The sequence below is a fragment of the Planococcus citri genome, chromosome 3 (genome assembly GCF_950023065.1).
Source record: "Planococcus citri chromosome 3, ihPlaCitr1.1, whole genome shotgun sequence".
Taxonomy (NCBI): Eukaryota; Metazoa; Arthropoda; class Insecta; order Hemiptera; family Pseudococcidae; genus Planococcus; species Planococcus citri.
In genome coordinates, this window is record NC_088679.1 from 82328255 (window position 1) to 82351027 (window position 22773).

The 22773-nt window shown below is 36.9% G+C and overlaps 1 protein-coding gene across 6 annotated transcripts in view; it reads right to left on the reverse strand.

The window, feature by feature from the left end:
* The window catches only part of dnc (phosphodiesterase dunce), a 474861-nt gene that overhangs the window by 202398 nt on the left and 249690 nt on the right, over positions 1-22773 (reverse strand). The window lies entirely within an intron of this gene.

Sequence of the window (22773 nt, forward strand, 5' to 3'; positions counted from 1 at the left end):
TAATTTCAAACTCGAGTACAAGTTATAGGTACTTATTTGTGTAGTAGTTAACCCACCTAGCGTAAAAAAACTTGGTTGGTTTAATTTTTTTTTTACGTATTTCACACGCCGCTGGCCGCATCTTTTTGCGAGGCTTCGCATCAATCCCTGCGCCATCGTCATCGCCATCGCCATGTCGGGCCGGGATGCCATACTGACGTTATTTTCGAACCCGTGTCCGCGTATTTTCTTCACCTCGACACCACCCTGCGCCGCCCGAGCACCTATGCTCGTCGTGTATAATGTATATGTATACATATTATTTAGTATGCAAATAGTAATGGTAATCCGGTTAAAATTATAACATCCCACAAGACCTGCATTAATCGCCAACACCGTCTAAAAGCGTCACAATTCGTGTTTCAATAAATAAAAAATACACGTATCGTACTCGTACGTGCACACGTAACCGCATCGCACCCAACTCCACATACTTGCCCATTCGGCCAGAATTCCTAATTCATAATCAACGCGTTAAAAAATTTTCTCGACATAAATGAAAACGTGATTTACTTAATTTTGGGCGGAATTTTACGAAGCGAATGAACAAAAAAGGACTTTATTTTACTTAAAAAATTTGTAAAAGCGTAAATGAAGAATATTGACACGAAAACGTGGGCGAAAAGTTGAAGAAATACGCGTACAGAAAAATCTGCCGCTCGTGACTCGGTTAGTTTCTGAAAGCATGATTACTGAATTGTGCCATTTCCAAATCTAACCGCATCTGGACTGAAAATTGAGACTAGAATTTGAAAATTCAAAATCAGAAGCTCTGAAAGGGAACATGGTTGTCGGTCATCTTCTTTGTTCCTGCATCACAGTCATACAATCTCAATCAATCAATCAATCAATATTTATTCATTTATAAAAATATTTCGAAATTACAAAATACCCCCCCTCCCATGCGCAATTACGCGAGCGAGGGGGCCTCCATGGTAACATTGTTCATGTGAAAAAAATTTAACAGATTGAAGGAAGAGAGAAAAAAATAAAGAGAAACAAACAAAATAAACCAAAAAATGAAAAATAAATACGTAATTAAGCAAATGAAAGAGTATAAAACAAAACTAAAAGATAAAAATAATGAACACACGGGAAAGTTAAACGACAAATTCAGTTATCATCCCAGAATAAAAATGAGTGCATCTACAGCGGAATAACAGGACCTCACATACTATAAGCAAACATTAGGCAGACATGTGACGTAATACTACCCAGTAGTCTGTAAAGTGTTTTCACTCTCCAGTAACTACCAGACTAGTGCCAGCTGGGAGCTCAAATCTCTACTCATCACTGCGTTAAACAGCTTCGGCAAACACCATGGAGCCTGAGCACCACATCTGTCTCGTCAGTACCTAGGTACGGGAGCAACGGTGTTATCAATTTTCCTCCCCCCTCATTCACATACCTAAACTCTAAATTTAGACCTATTCCTTTGTATATAGGCCTAGTCAATTGCCTGGACTTGATAGAGTTTTTGAATAGGCAGAATTTCTGGTTTTTGAAAATCATTTTTTGCACTTTCCCCTCTTTTTTTACCTACAATGCTCCTAACTGCCCATTTTTGTAGAATATGGATAGGTTCTTAGTGACAGTAAACTGCTCCCCCCCCCAAAATGAACAAGCCATACTGGAGCACAGATTGATAGAGAGCGTAATAAATTTTTACCATATGTTGAGTGCCAAAATGTTGTGCCAGGAAGCGAATCAAATAGTTTATTTTTCTAAGTTTAGTTTGTAAGTATAAACTCTGTTCTTTCCAGATCAATTTGGAATCAATCATTATTCCGAGGTACCGAGTTGACTCAACTTATGACAGGGGTGTGCAGCCACATGGAGCCCCACAATCCGGGCTTTCATGCATGTAGCACCTAGACCCCAGGTCAGGGGAAACCCTATAGCCAAAACTTAACAATTTTGATTTGGACAAATTTGGTTTCAATTTATGTTGCCAGAACCAGCCTCCCAATAATTTCAAATCTTCATTAATAAACTTAATAAGATCATCTTGATTTTTGGCCCTATTTACTAAAGTTGTATCGTCTACAAATCCATATAAAGTCCCATTTAATTTTAGCTCGAAAATGTCATTAATGTAAATTAAAAAGAGGATTGGTCCTAGTATGCTGCCCTGTGGTACCCCATGCACTACAGGTAAGAAATTCCCAATTTTATTCCCAGCTTTAATAGCTTGAGTTCTTCCCTCCAAGTAGGACTCGAACCAGTCATGCTGCAGCCCCCTTATCCCAGAGTTCCAGAGCTTCTGTAAAAGAATCCCAACATCAACTGTGTCAAATGCCTTACTGAGATCGAGGTATGCTGCCGCAACACTATCACCTGCATCTAGACCATCAACTAAGTACAGGCATGCCTATACTTAGTAGGATTTGTGTATTTGGCACATACAAAAACCTCTGATGTACCTAGTCTTTGTACTGGTCTCGGAAACGTACCTTGTTTGTTAGGGCATCTAAAATGGCGATTAATCTCGTTGCCTCAGTGGTGTAGTGGATGCACGCTGGACCGGCAATCCAGAGGGCCTGGGTTCCATTCCCAGGCTGGGCACAAATTTTTCGTATGTTAGATGCATTAGAAAACAGGTCAATTATAAATAGGCCGGTAAAAGAAAAGAGACTTCTTCTTGTTTGAATTATCTCATCGGTCTAAAAGTAATTTCCTTGCAGGTTGCCTACCTGTACTTAGTATCAAATACAGCCAAGTATTGATACTATCGATATTTTTTGACACCACTAGTGTCAAATGCCTTACTGAGATTGAGGTAAGCAGTTGCAACACTATCACCCGCATCTAGACCATCGATTACCTCAGTAATGTGATCAAACAGAGCATCATTGGTACTCTTCCCAGACAAAAATCCATACTGCTGTTTTGAAAAGAAATCTTTTGAATGCAGGAAATTTAAAATTCGATTTTTTACAACTTTTTCAAAAATTTTTGATAGTACTGAAAGAAGGGAGATCAGCCTGTAATGTTCCATAAATAAATTCTTATGGACAGGGACAACAATGGCCTTTTTCAGAGACCATGGAAATCTTCCTTGATTTATTGTAAGATGTCAGCGATAACTGGTACCAAAATAACAGAATTTTCTTTAAACAGTTTTGCCGGAATGTTATCATGTCTCATAGATGGTTTGTTTGGGAGACTTGAGACCTCAGCATGAATTTCATCACATGTCACTGGAGGGAACCCCACACTATTTATAATTTTCTTGGCTGAGTAAGCACTATTTGTTTCCAGATTTTGGAATTTATTTGAGATTTTATCAACAGAGTAAATAAAAAATTGAAGAGTGATATTCCAAAACTCGCTTTGTCCATTTTCTCAATTTTTCAGGAAAAAGGAAAAACAGTTTCCCTTTAAACGGGTAAATTGGCTTTTTAGGCGAGTTCAACACTTTATTTGGGTGGATTTATGAAGTAGGAGTGTAGGTAGAGTAGGTGGGGGCAAGAATCCGTACTTAGTGTTTGAAACGCTATTATTCGGCTGCAAATTTGTCTAGGGGAAGGGTAAGTATATTTATACAATCTGGGAACCTTTAGCTACAAGTTTTTATTGAAAAAAAAAAAAAAGTCGTCAGCATTTGGAGTTATTAACGTTTAAAGACGAAGTGTCAAAATAGGACTCTTACCCCACCGGGTGGGGTAAGAGTCCTACATAATAAATATCAGGATTTCGATTCTCAACATTTTTAATACGCTCTCCGGCATGATCTTTTGATCCATTTTTCTAACATAATCCCTAAAAATAAAATAAAAAACAATAAATTATTATCCAAAATTGAGATCTTATCAGTAAAATGTAGTGATAAATATTGTAGGATTCTTGCCCCAACCATGTGTTTTTATAGTTTTTACATATTATTCAAATATTTATAAAGGTATTTATTATTTCAACGATTGAAAAGGGTACCTCAACTCATGGTCTTGACAAATGATCATTCAAATAGTTTCAAAAATCACTTATCGCAGCTTGACATGCTAAATATGAAGACGTAAAAATTACAGTGGAGAACAGTGAAAAATATAAACTGATATTTTCACTACTTAAACGCGTCGCAGGGTTGCCAATTTTTGTAGGGTGACTAAATTTTGCTAAAGGTACATGTGACTAAAAAAATTGAAATTTTTCAGTGTAGCCAAATATGAGAAATTCAAAATCGGACTCTTACCCCGCTACGTACTCTTGCCCCCACTTACTCTAAGTATACACTTCATCCACTAAATACTGCTGAAAAAAATTTCAATAAAAATGGACAAAGCGAGTTTTGGAACATTTTTTAAAATTTTTTTATTGAATCGGCTATTTACTCGTAGGTGAGTTTAACACCTCATTTTGGTAAGTTGATGATATAGGAATGTGAGTTAATACTTTATCTAACAGGTACCACTGAAAAACGCACTTCGATAAAAATGGACAAAGCGAGTTTTGGAATATCACTCTTCATCGAGACCTTAAAATCATTTCCCTCAACCAAAACCTCCTCCTGATTTATTCTAATTTTTGTCAGTTTACCTTTCTGCTTCCCCCTGATTAAATCTAAGTACATACATGTTTCCAGTACTTCCTTGGGTAATTTTTACAAATATCACAAAAACAAATCACATAAGACATAATGACAACCTCGCTATCGCAATCTCTCGGCCATAATGTCTCGGACACAATCTCACAATTATAAACTCGATTCCACAGTCACATCCTCAAAGTCTCATGTTTACTAGTACATATTAGAGAATCTTACTTTTTCAGACGCGATCTCGCTATGAAAATCTCACAACTTTTTCATCGGAGTTTCATCGTCACAATCTCATAACAAACAATCATACCCTCGCAATCTTTTGATCACATTCTCACACACGATTACATAATCACAATTCATTATCACAATACCTCAGTCACAACAACACGATCATAATCTCACGATCACAAAGTAACAATTTCACTTCACAATCACTAGGTGTACTGGTGTAGGTACTGGTGATGTTGATGCTGCTGAAAAAGTATTGATTCGTAGGATACCTTGCCTACCTACTTATGTAGTTCATTACTGAAATACTTCGAGACTAAGATGAGAAAATAAAAGGGGAACGAAACTTGAAAGGAAAAACATCTCTATGAAAAGTTTTAATCACGTTACGAACGCATGTTCGCAATACAGTATCGGATTGCGAAGCACAAAGCGCGGAAATATGTATTAATCATGCATCGAGAAATACTCGTAAGTTAAAAGTTGTCGAATTACAAATTACGAGTAAAGCAAAAATTGTATTAAAGGTCGAGTAAACTAACTACCGAACAAGGTCAAATAGTGAAAAAAAATTTAGGGTAGGCGGCTATATCACTCGTACCTACTAACTTGGAAAAACGAGCGGGCTGAAACGGATATGAAATGTAATCGAGAGGCAGGAAAACGTCAGTTTAAAGAATAGCTGCGCTGCAGCGGCTGCAACTAACTTAAAGGACAGCGTAGCAAATTAAACAGCGCGGCGGTGGTGGCGGCGGCGGCGTAAGAACTTAACAGACTTAAAAGATCACCCTCATTATGCTAAATTGCCAACGTTCACGGTTCATGTAGCAATCAAAATGTCAAAAGTCATTTGTTGCGTTATTCGATGCGATTCAAAATGCTTCAATACCTAACGTAGGTAGAGGTACTCGTACTCGTACGAGTAAAATTTAACCTCTCAATATCACGTACCCCTAAGTACCTACTCGATCGTAGGTATTTATACCTTGCTAACGTGCAAAGAGTATTCCCTTGGTGGATTTTCAATTTCGCGCGTACACTATAATCGTTACTACCGTACACTAAACTAGGCTAAATTGGCTTTGCACGGTACCTCTTCCACCTATATAGGTATGTTTTCCATATACAAGCTGTTTTGCATATTATATGAACTTAATCGTATAGAAAGGGGGGGAAGGAACCAAAATTTTTCATTTCTTTCCTCGTATATACGAGGGATGTTCGTTTACAGAGAGAAATTATTTGCGAAAAAGTACACTCGTAGTTAGTAGATAGGTAGGTAGGTAGGTAGGTATTGTGGTGGAGGCGAGTACGAGTGAGAATATAAATATACCGCAAGAATTTCGCATTCGAGCAACAAGTTGTGTATGTGTATAGCAATAGCTGTATAGCTGTATACTCGTACGTATTCAACTATTCATGCGAAGCAGTGACACTTACGTTGAAAAATTGTGATTAATTATATTAAAAAATTCTTACATTGTGTCCCAATTGGCAAGAGATGGTAATTCGTTGGTGACGCTCGCGCTACAACGCGACGCCGCTGTACCTACTCTATGTTTTGCTTCTCGTTTTTTTTTATTCGAGTATTTTACGAATTTAATAACGAAACCGAGCTGTAGTGGCATTAGAGTAATTTAATTTGTCGTTTAATTGTACTAATTGAACGATGCCGCGATTTTATTCTCGTTTATTTGTATGTTTCGAGTGATGCGGCAAATTTTTCGCGCGTGCTTCGTGTGGAATGTATTCTTATCCTATTCGCGCACGAACCAACTCGAATTTTGAATTTCTATTTTAAAAAACAGTACTTACATAAGCATTTCAAAGTTTTTTAAAAAAATACCGATGAGGGTTTTTTTTTACAAATTACATAGCTTCAATCACTATCAATAAAACCACAGGGTTTCAATTTTTTTCAAACTCGCCAAAAATTAATTCTCAGGCTAAAAAAGGAAATTAACTGAAAGCTTTTCAAGAATATTTTGAAACGCGAATGAGGACGTGTTACAAATTTCACAGCCTTCTTCTCAAATTCTACGAGTAGGTATCACTTTTATTTTCAAATTTTGTATCCATTCCCCTTCTTAAAAAATTAATTAAAAATTCCACTTTTTTGCCTTAGAAAAATACGAGGGTACTTCAATAAGTTACTAAACAAAGTGACCTGGAGGGGGGACGAATGACCCAAATTGGTTGATTTTTCGATATGTTGAAGCTAAAACTCTTGGGCACAACATATCAAAAAATTAGCCATTTTGGATCATTTTTTGCATTTCAGTGAGCCCAAACTTGTGGAACCTCCACTTGCATTAAACACACACGAAGAGTAGTGCGCTGTTATTCGATTTCTTCTCTCTAAGAACATTAAACCATGTGGAATTTATCGGAGAATATGCTGTCACAATACGTTAGTTTCGGTATGAATTCGATTTGTTTTCATTTGTGGGTCGAAAATTTCAATTTTGGCCCACAAAGTGTGAAATTAGCCTGAACTCAGTTGGCGTTGAAATGCATGCTACGTAGTATGAGCAAAATGAGCAAGATCGTGGTGACTGAGCAACTTAAAAATTATTTTATGCCAGTTTAGATTCAAATTCGTAGACAAATCTTGTGTTATGATACGAATACAATATACTCGTATGTAGCATACAGTTACACGCGAGCTAATTAATTAAAATAAACTAACATATAATTTTGTTTTGTTTTGTTTCAGGTGAGTGTGAATTTTCACTCTGAAATTGGTATAGAATAAGACAAGTATGAACCAGAACCTACCTGTAAGAATGCGTAAGTAATTTTATGATTTGGGAATGTATGTAGTTTGTAAATCTGCATTCACAAGTTCAGAACTGCAGAAGGTCTAGGGCCAACAATCTCGAAAACAGATCTTCTCATTCAGTAAATCGTGTGATACGCATTTCGGAAAATACTCCAATGTTCCTTATACAACTTGCGTAATTATTGATCCAAAAGCAGTCAGCTGTGCCTATTTTTTGACTCCACAATTTTAGAATTTGAGATCGTCAGTCAACATCGTAGACTATGCAGTCCGCCAATGTTCGTTTGAATTTTCAGAACTCGGTCAGAAATTGAAAAACGAAATTCAGCTTTAAAAATTTAACCCAGGGTTGTAGAATATTTTTTAACACTCGTATTACTCGTATTTCGATATGTATTTGCCCGATAGTTATAGGCACTGCCATTGTTTTCGCACAAGATGTTAGCTACTTTTTGCGCTTTATTTGTAAATAAAACGTTGATAGATATTAAACGTGTAGTAGGTAATTACACCGTACTCGTACCTCTACCTACATCATGACTACCGACTACATATGTGCCAATTTTTAAACGGATTAATTCGACGAACGAGCGCGAGCTGGATTACGCTGGCTGGCCAGCAAATGCTTCGCTATTAACGTGATTTGCTATTGCTGGACGCTGCTGGCGTTGTATTTTCTCAATTTTTCAAACAATACCGAATAAACGGACAGGCAAAAAGTTGCCAACATTAAAAAGCTCGTTGTTTGGGGAAAACGCTAAACGTTCGCAACTTGCGCGGTTCCCATCGTATACGAGTACAGTAGGTAGGTAGAGAGGTACCTCTACCTATACTTATAACTCAATCCATGTTTAAACAGACTCGCCGAGGCCATACATATCGACGTTTGTTCGAGCCGAGCAAATCTCATATTGTAAATCCTTCGCCTTTGCAATTATACCTACTCGTACAATACCCACCTAGCGTTGGTACGTTTTTACGAACGCAAACAAATATGTATTAACCGCCATCTTTTGTCCACGCTCCATCGCATCGCATACTGTAACATACGTACTTATAACACATTCTCTCTGTCTCGGATAAATAGGTATCCTTCTCATGCAGTATTTTCTCTGATAATCTTCGCAAATTAACCTTCTAGCGAGATTTGAAAAACACCACCGCGTCATTTGTCTCAAAAACACCTGTGACGATGGCAGCTTTTACCAGCATAAATACCGGCGATAGTTTCTGTAGTGGATCTAAGCTCATCGAATTAATCTATTCAAACTTCTCTCGAGTGGCCTTCGCCGTTTATGTTGATATTATGTTAGTGCAGGTCGTTTAGTCTGCTAAATATGTACGTATGTTGGCGTGTAAAAGTACCCGGTTCAAGTTTTTAATCTCATCATCGAGTGAAAAATCATTCGTCTAGAATCGATAAGCTTAATTCCAAATAAGGATAAAAGTCCTCGGTGACTGTCGAGGGAATTTCAACACGTACAACTTCGGGTAAAATTTGAACACAAAATTTCAATTTTTTTCCATTTTTGCAACAAATTGAACTTTTAGGAAATAAAATTTCAGACCGAGGACAATTTTCTCACAATTTCAAAAATCAGAAATTTTGAAAAATATCAAAATGATTTCGCTTCTTTTTCTGCCACCAGTGTTATAATGTTCTACTCTGATTTAAGATCAATTATAATTTCATCGCGGCGAATCATCCATTTAAAAAGTAGGTAGGTAGAAGAGTTGAAGGTACCTACCCTACAGTAAAACTGAAACATACCAAATGCTTCGGGATATAGAGTGCAAATCACGCGATGAACAGAATAAATGAACCGAATGGTAGTAAATTAAGCGAAGTCAGCCTATACTTATTGGTGAAATTTCGATTTACCAATCCGAATCATTTTCCAGTGTAAAAGTTCAATTGAGCGGGAAAATTATTACGTTGTAGTTTTTCACGCTCGGTTTTTGATTTAGTGTATCTACTCGTAAGCCTACTAACGTTATAACTTACCTATTAGGGCCGCGACTCGAGCTGTCGTTGTCGTTTTTCAAAATTATCAAGTTACTTTTTTCTTTTCGCTGCAGCCATTTTTGGTGAGCGGAAGCGCGTAATTTTACAAAATACTCGACGTCCATCAACCACACCCCCAACTTGTTGCTTCGATGACAAGTTTGCGAATTACTTCGCTAACGAATACGTGCGTATGTGCGAGTGAAGCCTCTACAGTGCTACGAGTATACTCTTTCGCCTTCTTCAAAACTGACGTAATGTGACAAAATATCGTTCTTTTTTTTTCTGCCTTATATTATTCCGATGCTAAAATTTCATTTACTAGTCGTTTAAAGTTCTATGGTTGAAGAATTATTCTTTTGAAGAACGATAGAAGAACATGTTTTTTTTCGAATGTTGAAATGTGGAAGGAGGCAGAGAAAAGTTGGAAAATAAAATTTAAAGTAGGTACCGGGTTCGGCAGAAATAAAATTCAAAATTTAAAAAATAAAAATAAAATTGCGAATTAAACTGAAAATAAAATTGAAAACCAAAAGTACTTAGAATTAAAAAGCAAAAATTCTGAAAATTGATTCAAAAAAACTCAAAAGTCAGAATCTTAAATTTCAAAAATTAAATAAAAAACATGAAATTAATTGAATTTTGAAAATTGAAGTTGAAATCGAAAACAAAAAGTTCAAACCCCAGAATGATATTATGTATTAAATTCTGAAAATCGAATCCAAAACTGAAAACAAAATCTAAAATGAAAGAAAAATCGTAAACTTTGAAAATAAAATCGAAAATTGAAAATAAAACCGAAAATGAAATTGAAAGCTAAAAGTAGGTACCCTACCCTAGAATTGAAAAGTCAAAATTGAATTGAAAATTTCGAAAAAAAAAATCACCACTCACGTATACTTACCAAATCAGAATTAGGTAGACCTACAGGTACTAATCAATGCTCTCAATTCACCGTGTGTATTCAAAATACTCGTAAGTATGTATTTATGTAGGTACATAGAAGAAGAAAATTAGCAAACTGCGAAAATACAAAAGTAATTGATACCCTAAAATCTTAAAAAATAAGCGTCTCTTTCACCATTAAATTCGTAACATTTCTCAACCTCATTCCATGATTTTCCAAAAACAAACGATGACCTACCTATGTACGTACATCGTTTTGCATTGGAGAAACGCCTTTCCTTACTTATGTGTACTTTGAAAAAATAGGTAGGTACCTACTACCTACCTATAGTGCAATTTTAGTATAGGGTAATGATTTTGCGAAAACAAACCAAAGTTTATCCGTAGTCCTTCCTCGCATAAAAAAAAGTATTGGCCAACATTTCATTATCAAAGTTCGACATTATCGAAGGTTTTCCTGATAGAGTAGATAAGTAATACTATAGTTTGAGAGAGCCTGAAGGAGGTTGTATTAGTTTTCTAATGCGATTATCTACTGTTGTGAAAATAGAAAACTACTCGTATGGACAGGGAAAAATGCTGTTTAAAGGAAGCTCGAACTCTTTCAATGGGAGGAGGGAGGGAGGGAGGGGTGGAAGGACGGGTACTGATACTCGCCAGAATTAAATGAAAAAGAACTCGAGTGCAATACACGTACAAATTTGAATCCTGTTCGACGTGAAAACCATTTACTTTTATTTATTTATTTTTTTCTCATTTCATTGGAACTTGTATGTATAATTCGTCTACCGATTCGTTACTGGTGATGAGGAAATAAAGAAAAATTGTATCAAATGAAGGCTTATTTTGGCAATTTCGTGTGATACCGATTTCTCTATAAAAATCTCCTGCTATAGGTCTATAGGATCGATGAATTTGCACAACATTATCGTTCATATTGAGAAAAGAAACGATGGAAATTCGCACCGCGTAAAAGTCGTAGCTGTATCGAATTTGGAAACCTAACTGTGTAAGTGTGTACGAAATAATGAGATGATTTTTTTTTTCTCGTCGTCGATATGCTTCGTTTAGACTTTCGGTACCTACGAGTTGATATGAAATTCGTCGACTTGATTTTTACAAACGAATTACACAGTTGTAAAGTTGAACCTGACAAGTTGATGTCGCATACGTCCATGAATATCAAGCTACGTACTTACATAAATCGCATCAGCACGACGACGCGACGACGTCAACGAACAAAGTCGTAAAATTTATCGAAATTTCACTTCGTGTAAACATACTTATTCGACGCATTTTATTACGTAGCACCGTAGACGTGTCGATTTCGACGATTCGACGTGAAATATAACAGAGTTTTCCAACATTCTGGTCCAATCAATTCGAAAAAACAATGAACTCGAGGCTTATTTTCAACAATACTTATCCAAAAAAGAAGAGAAAAAAAAAGCCGAAGCAAAAGCAAAAGAAGGAAAAACCCGGAAAAACTTGGAAACTGTTCAAAAATTGCTTTATAGAAAGGAAAAGAAATTTGCGCGTTTCTTTATCCGGGATAAATTACGTTTTATAAATATGAATGAGGGTGATCGGGTGAGATGAACTTGGGCGCGAGAAATATACTTACTTATCTCGACACCCTTTTCTGTTTAGATCCGGTACGACGACGACGACGACGATGAAACTGAAAGCTGCTGACGTTGCGTCCGTCCCGTCGTCGTACAGTCAAGATATACAGCAGCTCATCTGTTTAGCGTATCCTTTAAATAAACAACATGCTTTTTATTTTTCTATACCATCGAAAGCTGTCGTAAAGCCGAAAAGTCAATCTACGTACGTATTTTATCGAAAAAATGCCATCTAGCGCCGAGAAATTAAAAGTCAAGTAAATAGCTATAAGAGTAAGATATGCGGCTCAGCTCAGCTGTGTGTGTCGTTGCCATCACTCGCGTTTCAATAATCAGTATTCAAATCCGTACATAGAATGATTGAAAATGAAAATCTTATAGTGTCGGAATTTGCATTCGAGGATGATTTTTGCCTCAAAGTTTCACCTTTTTTACGCTACAATCTCTCGAAGGGTTGTTGGTGAAAATTTTTTCAAAATGGATAAACCTAATCGAAGTGTAGATAATATGCAAATGTATATGATCAGCCAAAGTGCATTTTTAAATTTTTGGTGAATTTTTGAAAATAGAATTTGCGCATTGACAAGTTAAGCTGAAATCTGTATGCACCCAATGTTTGATTCCCCCTTCCCCCGCAATCGATTGGAAACGTATTCAAACCGTTTTTAGCAATTCGAGAGCTTCCAGCAGATTTTTGAAACTTGGAATTTTCAAAAATTTTACCCATAGTGAAGGTGGGAAGCCAAAATTTACTTCATAGGTACTCTTATTTCAACGTGCTGACTCGATTGTAGGTGGTTTTCAGCCGTTATGGAATCTCTAGCTGTATTTTTTAGAAATTCTAAATTTTCAAAAAAGTGCCATAAAAACTGTTTAAATGAACTTTGGCTCATATAAACGCGATTTGCGCTTGTTAATGATCCTTTTGATTGATAACGCGCCATTTTTTCAAAATCGGTTTCTGTCTGCTGTGGAATAAGTACCTACCTAACCGTACATTTCTCCAACGATTTCACGATTAAAAGTTGCTAAATGCTCCAAAACTGCTGAAGTGAAAAGCAAATTTCAGCTTTCCAACTTCATTGGGTTAAATGTGGAAACCTCAACTTCCAACTTTTACCAATCATTTCGAGGGGACAGGAGGATCGAAAATAAGGTACATGTCAAATTTCAGTTTTCGATTTGATTGGATTTTTTTTTCAAAAATACACACCAAAATCGAAAAATTTTCGCAAGTTTCTGCATTTTTGGCTGAAGATGCATTGTTGCAATTTTGCGTGCTCTTCTGTTTTAGCTTTCTCAAAGTCAAAAATTTTCTCATCAGTTGAGATGCTTCTCCTGTAAGTCCAAAAAACTCGTGCTCTTTAAAAATTTTAAAAAATTTAATTTATCCAAAAAATGATTACTTTTTAGTTTTTACACCACAATTCTTCTATACCTAGATGTGTAAACCAAACCTGCCCCGAATTCCCAAGCATGTTTAATCGTTTTCCTGTGTAGAGCAGAGCGCCCTTGGATTTGTAAAAAATAAAAAACAATGGAATGAATCAAAATTGGTGAACATTTTTTGAAAATGTCTCATATCTATGTTAGAATTTTTCCAAATAACCCCTTTATCAAGAATAAATTTTACTCCGTGTTCCAAACAATGTTGCAGCTAGGTCTCGTTGCGTGTAGTTGCCTTGGCCCAAAAGTTGATAAAAATAATAAAAATGTCTGCAAAAATTTTCAGAAAAATTTCCATTTTGTAGTAGAATTCTTCCGACCAACCACCTGGTTCCTTTGCCTCAATAATGCATCTCAAAATTTGAAAAAATAAAAAAAATTCTCCATTTCTGGTGAAAATCCTTTTGAATGATAACTCTCCTTTTCAAGAAAACCCCTCTCTCGGTCTCTCAAACAATTTTTGCCCTTATAAATGAAACGCTGGCACATTTTTTTTTAATTTCAATCCTCGAGTCAAAATTCCTGTAAATAATCCCGGAAATCTTACTTTTTCCCCGAACAATGTTGGTTCTCTTATTATGTAGGTAAGTACTTGGAAAAATTCAAAAAAAGAAAATCAAATTGAACTCGGTTAGCAATTTTTTTTTTGAAATTGAATTCCTCTTTGTAATTTTTAAGAAGTTTAGGTAACTAAAGTTTCATTTTTTGGTTATCCAGGGGGAGGGGATTCTAAATTTTTGAATATCGTGCTTCTCTCTTTTAATGAAAATTGACCAAATCTGCGGATTAGAATGTAAAAACGTAAAAACTAATTTTTGGAGAACTGGGAAGAGGGTTCCCGGAACGATTTAATTTTAAATTAACGCGACTATATTTTTCAGTCCCCCCCCCACCCCCAAAAAACCAGCATTATCGAACGAGGAGGAAATAAAGCCACTCTAATTCGAAGAAAATTTACGAATGAGATTTGTTTCATCTTAAAAAATGTTTACGATGGTCAAACGTACAAAAAAAGTGATTTCCAATTTTTTGGAGTTGGAGTAAGTAATCTGTAAAAAGTTTCGCAAAATAAATTCGAAGAGATGAAATTTCAAGAACGCCCTCGCGATGACCTTCCGAACACGATTCGTTTAAGAAAAACTAGGTATAGAAGAAAAAAAGAAGAGCAACGAGAGAAAAGATCGAATCGACGATAAATACTCGAACGAAAGAACGAAGCGAACACCTTGCACAATAATACCATTATTTCACTCAAACTTTACCAAGATTTTTTTTTCCACAATCCACAATCCGTATACTTTTTAGCTCGTGGTATCTTCTCGCCGCGTCGCGTCGGTATCGTCAACGATGGCGAAAAAAAAAAAAACTCGAGAAAAACTATGAATGGAAACCGCCACCGCGCATAATCATCTTGGGAATAAGGAATATTTTAAAAAGAGATTTCGATTTGGAAATGAAATGGCACCTCGATGAAATCGCTGAAGCGTGTATGTTGAAAAATTTCAAATTCGGATTCGAGTTGGAGTTCGGGTTCGGGTTGGGATTCGGCTCGTTTCCATTTATTTTTTTACGCGTTAGTTGTAAATTGGCGACGAAAAAGGAATGGAAAAATGCGAATTATCGCGACGACGACGACGACAGCGACAGCGACAGTGAGAAGACGTTTCAAACACAGTCAATAATTACTGCTCGCTTTTTTCTTTCCAATTACTGTCACCCGGAAAGCGAGAAGCTTTCTACGAAACAGACAGCGCAGCTATTCCTATTAGTAAATTGGATTCGCCGAGGTGATGAAATTAATACTTACGAGAATAACTAAAAAGAACAAATTCGATATCGATGTACTCGTTTTAGTGGGTTCTATCTAGCTCCACCTTCTTATATGTACGAGTACGTCTATCTTTCCGTTGGTAAAATTAGTAATGCATTACGCGTAGGTAACCTGCTGCTGAAATGCCCAAAATGTAATACTCGTACGTACTCGTAACTTGTCCGATGAGGTCAATTTCAAACGTAGTTTCTTCTAAAACAATACCAAGGTGTGTTGGATTTATCAAAATGTGGACTTCATCAGCTTGCGAAACTGATGTCCGCAATATATTTCCAAACACTTTTTACAATCATGTCTGCAATAATTTTACACATACCAAACTAGTAGGCTAGTACCTACCATTATAGTTTCATCGATGCGATAAAAAATTACTTTCTACATAAATAATATGTACGAGGTACCTATATTTGTACATTTTCTCATTTTCATAGAATGGAGGTTCAATTTTGTTTTTTTTTAGAAAACTCATAATAATACGATGACCGTGTAGGTAGTAGCCTCCTCAATATAGCCATCGGTAAGGAATACCGGTTGTGCACTAAATTAAGGTTCCAAGTTCGAACAAAGAGCTTTATCTGACTATGTTAAAATTTGATCGCTTAATTCAGTTCGTCTGGGCATAGTTACCAACGTTAATACCTCGAAATGGCGAATTAAAAGGGGCTAATTTGGATTTTATTAGAACAAGTTTCTCATTTCTGCCCAGATTTTCATTCAGTATCTCTATAGGTAAGTATCTGCGTGAAACAAGGAATACGTAGGAAGCTAGGAACCTTTCATCGAGGAACCTATTTAAACTCGAGCAATTTTCATGTAAAATTAACACCATCGTGGGAATCGTCCAGTTTTTTATACCGTAGAAAGCGTAGAACGAGGGAAGCGGAGTCTCGTGATTATTTTACAACGCTATTTTAAAGCGAATATTTTCCGCATCATCGTTTTATTGTACCTATTGTGTTTTTCGAAGAAGAAAAAAAAAGTGTATGAATAATGCAGAAAAGTTCGATTTTTTTGCTGGTCATCAGAGTACCGTGCACTTTAGTACACCTCGTACATACGAGTATACCGCCGCGTAGATGTATAGCTATTGCAGGAAAAAATAAATCGTTTAAAGAGCGCTGCTTGGTCTCTCCAGAGAGCACTAATGGTGGCAGTTGTCTAAAATAAATAAAATAATACACTTATCGCCGCCTTTTATCGAACAGTTTTGTTGTTCATGCCAAAGACGCACTCGTGTATTTAACCCCCCAATTCAATTCGGGAGGAAAAAATCCAATTTTATTTTTTTTCACTTACTTTTACATCAGCAAAAAGTTCAGTTTTATGTACTTAGTACTTACTTACACAATACAAGAAAGGTATCACAATTTGTAAAATGATACGGGGAAGGGGGAGAGTTCGGATAGTTACAAAATTTTTTGCAATTTTTTCGATTAGGCACAGTGAAATGTCAATAAAAATACGAAATTACGTTCAAGATCTGTCCTACCAGTACAAGAGGAAAAAGATAGATTTTGTTCAAATGTGATCAAATCCGAACCAAACGTTGACTGGGTTGGTGAGAAGGTCCCAGGCGGATTGGGGCCCTCAAAAAGTTACCCCTCCCCCTGACCCCTCAAAGAACCTTTCTCCTGCTGTTTTTTTCTCAGGTTCGGATACTTGAAAACTTGAGTGTTGGGGGGGCGGGGGGTTGTGAAAATTTTTCCGACCAGTACATATGAGAAAAAAAATTTGCTTAATAAAACGACGAGTTTTTAAGATAAAATGAATAATGACAATTTTACCTATTTATGTAAAACTCACATTCGGTTAGGTTCGTTGAAAAAATTGAGGAGTCGGCCTGCAAAGTGACCTAACTGCAAAAAATTGATTTCGAGATAAATGAGAAAAACGTGTCCTAAGAAAATGAAGTCACATTTTCGAAATCTGTTTTCGGGAATCGAAAGAGTCAACCCTCACTCACTTAATCACCTTTTCGTTTCTGAAAAATATGAACACGGGTTCGCTACAGGGTGTAACAAAAATGAAAAATGCTGCAGTTAGGTCACTTTGCAGGCCGCACATACGTTTTTTTTTTGTTTTTTAGTGATATGTACGCAATTTTCTCCGGTTTTTCATTGAGTATGTTATTTTTTATGAAAGCAAAGATTTATTCATTCATTCAAGATTTTTTTATGTACAGGAAGCTGGGTAGCTAAAACTGGAGTTGTGGCTTATTCTCAACTTACGATTTTACCATTTCGAATCACTCTGGAGCCTCCAGTGCGATTTTCGATGTCTCCAAAATTTTAGAATTTCTTCAGAAGGGGTTAAAATTAATTTTGATTTCAACAAACAGTACCCTCTATGAAACACATTTTCGGAAAATCGTAAAAATAAGGTCACTTTGCAGGCCATGCTTTTAATTTTATCATTTTCAAGGGGGGAAAAGTGGTGTTACGAGTGAAACTGGATGAAGGTGATATATTCCTTTTGTAGGGCATGTCCTAAACTATCAGATAGCGTTGCTATCTCAAAAATCATTTTTTTGCAGTTAGGTCACTTTGCAGGCCGACTCCTCAATTGTTATTTTCATTTTTGAATGTATGGAAGTTTCAAATTGGGATTTTTTTTAGCTTATAGAGATATGAATTGAGCTGAGCGAAGCAAGAGCAAAACTTTCAAAAATTCGGGTTTCGAGAATTAAAAACAATGTTTGAAAAATTTTGTTCATTTCCTTTGCTCCGAAGTTTTAGAATTTAATTTTGAAAATGAAAAGTAAACAGAGTCCAGTGAAGGAAGGGCAGAGCTCGTACTCGTAGGTACTAGGTACTCGATTTTTCTCCCAAAAAAATCATTTCGTAACCGAAAAAGCTCGAAAAAGTAACCAAAAAGTAATTGAAAAATAATTGAGAAGTAGCCAAAAAAAGTGTAAAAATGCGAGCAAAACATAAAATCACAAAAAAAAAAACAGAATTTATTACGAATTGAAATGTAGCCTATTTAATTTTGAAAAGTTGAACTACATATTTCGAAACTTTTCGGTGAAAACTCGAGACTTTTTGACAATTTTTTGGCAGAAAAGTGAGGATTTTGGTAATTTTTATTTTAACTAGAGGAATGGTTTTCTGACAGTTTCTGGCAAAAAAAACGAGACATTCGGACAATTTTTTTTAAAAAGTAAAAATTGAAAATTTTGGAAAAAACGACTATTTTTTGAAATTTTGTTAAAAATTGGGAGCTTTTTCACAAATTTTGACAAAAAGCAGGATTTTGACAATTTTAGTAAAAATTATCAATTTTTGAGAATTAGAAATTAGGTAAGTACATTTTTTCGCAATTTTTTTTTCCAAAAGTGAGATTTTTCATTTTGCACTTAGGTATAGTAATTTAACGTAAAAAAATCGAGACTTTTCCTATAGCGCGAAATAGCTAGAGAAAGGGAAGACTTTTGGATAATTTTTGGTAAAAAAAGAAACTTTTTGGAATTTTTTGCAAAAACTGAAAATTCTAAGCAAAATGCAAGACTGACTATTTTTGGGGAAAGGCACGAATTTTTGACTATTATTGGCCAAAAAAATTATGTATGATACTTTTTCCCAATTTTCGTTGAAAGTGGGAGAACTTTTTCGGTCATTGATACGAGGATACTTCAATAAGTTACTAAACAAAGTCACCTGGAGGGGGGACAAATGGCCCAAATTGGCTGATTTGTTGCATTTCAGTGGGCCCAAACCTGTGGAACCTCAACTCGTGAAGAACACGCATTTAGGACACCTTTTTTTTTACCTCTTCAATTTTCTCAAAATTCTTTCCTCTCAAATACGTTTTTGGGGGGTCTCATAAGACAGAATAAATCACTCCAGGCTATGTGGAAGGTGCTCCAGTAGTTCCCAGCCCAATTTTTGGAAAGTTTACCTACTTAGGAGGAGGGTATAGGCGGGGACATCGTCTTCGTGGAAAATGACTCCTCTTTCGTGTAGTTTTTTTTAAAAATTTAGAGTTTCACGGATGATTTTATGGATTGTTTCAACTCAGACACCCAATTCGATTGATATTTGTTCCACAGAAGCTCGCCGGACTCAAAACTGAGCCATTGGACGTTTTTACTAACTAGTTGAATCGATGAGAAAGAGGGAGAGGGTGAGACTTTCTCGGAGTCGCTTTAATATTTCAAGTTTTCAATGAGAAGCCCTGGAACGTGATTCTTTCTTCTTTCTTTCCAAAGATTTTCTCTGGTGGCATATTAAAAATGAGTTTTCCTGGGAGTAGTACATAAATGTATGTAGAAAGGTGAATGAAATGGAAATTGCTACAACTACACGTATGTACATAGTTGAAAAAAGAAACAAAAAAAGGCAAGTTTATAAGAAGTTAGGTGGTACGTAGCGATGTAGGTAGATAGATATACTCATCGTACCTCACACAAGTGGAAATACGCCAACCCACGCAATTTTCACCAACTTCCTAGCTCGCCTGCAACTGAAACTCGCATTCGCGGAATACTGGTAGGTACACGAGATAATTTGACGCTTTAAAAGAAATAGACTACGTAATAATAATAAAGTATTCATCGCGGAGCGTATTTCGGGTACAACAACATAACGCTAACGGTTAATAAAACGGCCAAGCTTGCGGGTACGGGACATGGGCGCCGGGCGCAGGGCGTCGTATCTAGCTCGGTATAAAGAGTAATTTTTGTAAACTCGATGTAGCCATTATCGCGCCGACTAAAAGTTGGTTATAAATTACAAAACAAGACCAAAGTAAAGTTAGCTTTTACCGCACACGAATTCACTCAGACTCACGTAATACCCAGTTACCTACCCATACCCGTAAGTTATACACGGCGGCGCAGCGCAGCGTCGAGTTATGTTTTCGTGAAAATCTCGCAAAATAAAACGGCTTAACGCCTGCCGCGTCACGCCTCCATATTCGTGGCATCGTGGCTATGGCTATGGCTATATAGAGCTCCAGCAAAGGCGCTTTAATTATTTTCATCATCACTTTTATCGACTTTGGGCTAGAGTGGTCTGCGGGTCGGCACTGGTTATTAAAACGAAGAAAGCTAGAAGCAACCCCTAACCTCGCACCAGTAAACCAGTATACGAGTCAGCTCTACACCTTACCTAACCTAACCTAACCTAACCTATAGGTACTCGAAACGCGTGTAAGCGTAGGCGTTTTTGAAACTCATAATCAGCAGACGCGCAGACAGCAGACAGCTGTGGCCGCCCCAAAAGACGCTTAAATAATTGAAAAATGTTAAATACTCGTACCACGCGAATGAATATTTATTTCGGACTCGTTGATTTGTCAGCTCGACATTTTGCCCTCTTATATTTTCAATTTTACGCGAGCCCGAGTCGAGCAAACAAGAGAGAAATTTTTCTCGCCGCCGGTGACACTTCCGCGAGGATTATACGCTTAAGTTTGACGGCGTCGGCCTTTTCAATTCGCCTTTTTTCGCCTGCCTCTTTTCGCTTCTTTCTACTCTGTGCCAGTCGTATTTCATTTTTGATGCCGTCGGCGAATAATAGGCGAGTAATTAATTTTATTGCCGAGAAAATACCCGGCGAGGTTTCCAGTCTAGAGATGTTTATTATTTATGTGCATGCAAATTGGAAAATTTACGTGTTTGACGATTCGCACTATATACCTACTTGTTCTCTACTAGCGCAACCAGCGGAGCGCGGCGTAGCGTGTTTTTAAATCATTTAAACCGCCATTATCTAGTCGTATAATGCCTATTATACCCACGGCGTGGCGCGGTGCACAGTTAATCGTCACCTAGACATCTTCTCTATCAATTTCCCCACAGTAAACTTCCAGACTACCGTAGGGTATCCCAATTATAGGAAGGGGAACGAAAGGAGTGCCAACTTTGGCTCACGAATCAATTTCTGGCGAAAAAAAATATCAATCGCATCTCATCGTGGATAATTTAAGGCATCAAAGGCCACATCAAATTGCCAAATCCACCCACCGCGCCGCCGGTGAAAGTCTATAGCTGACCCCAAGTGGGCTGTAGAAATTCATTTCTCAATTTTTAGCGAATTTTCAAAATATCAAAAACTTACAATTAGCTGCTTCGCATTTTTTGTATTTCTTGGATTTCCAAAAAAATCGAGTAAAAAGTAGTTTTTGACTAATTCGAGGTCGCCGCTCGCCGAGTGCGAATCTGGTGTCCATTTTGTTCGGGCTCAGCGACCTCAAACTATAGTCAGAAAACGTCATTAAAAATGCGAAATTTTACAACTATTCGCTGGCTCAGTCTAAAAGATGACTCATTTTAAATGAGAGGAGACCGTGTTCTTGAAGGCCGTCTGGCATCCTTTCTGACCTCGTCCGGTTATTGACCTGTTTGTCTGGCTTTTGAGAGTCGTCTGAGACGTTTGAAAGGCGCCTGGCATTCAGTCTAGTCTCAAAGATCATATCATTGACCTGTCTGTCTGGGTTTTCAAGACCATCCGGGGTTGTGTCTGGTCTCAAAAGGTCGTTGACACGTCTATATGTGGTCCTTTATGGTCCCAGCTATTCTCGTCTCATTTTTGAACACAAAAATCGCCTATTTCTGAGAGAATTTTATGTGCTCTGGTGAAAATCTGATACCGGAAATGAAATCAATGTCCCGGAACCCCCTTCCCATTCTCCAACTGAATGTCGCGACTCAATTTGTGACAAAAAGGTTTTCGATCGAAAAAATGCACGATCCCTTTTGCATTTTTGGATTTCTTCGTGTTTCAAAAAAATCTAAGAAAATGTGGTTTTCGACTAGGTATTTTGAGGTCGCCGAGTCTGAATCTGCTGTTCACTCGAGTCGTGGGTCGCTGCTTCAGTGAGAAATTTGCCACTAGTTCACAAACCACAAATCCGATTGCAAAATGAGCGCCATTTTCGTGCTCAGCCACTTCGAATTAGTCAAAAAACGCCATTAAAAAAATGCAAAATTCAATCGCGTCTTTCTTGGGGTCATTTTTGAGCCGAAAATGCGCCTTTTCTTATAGAAGCGTGCACTGTGGTAAAAATCTGGCATAGAAAATGAATTCGCCGGCTCGAAAAACTCCCCTAGCCTAAATTTCGACTCAATTTGCGACAAAAAATTTTTTTTTTCAAAAAAATGCGTGAACTATTTCGTAAAAAAAATCAAAATTTGATCGAATCGATGTGAAACGAAGAAATTGGGATTGTAAACTGTTCTGGAACCTCCAGCGGATTTTCAAATTCTACAGCCTTTGAAAAAATGCCACGAGTGGTGTCAAATTAAGTTCTGAAAATATATAAGCTCGCATTTACTGTTTTTGTCATCCTTTGGATCGATTTTTAACAGATATTTTCTTCAATTCTTTTGTGCCGGTTCAAATTCAGAATTTTTTCCATCTAACAAGTACA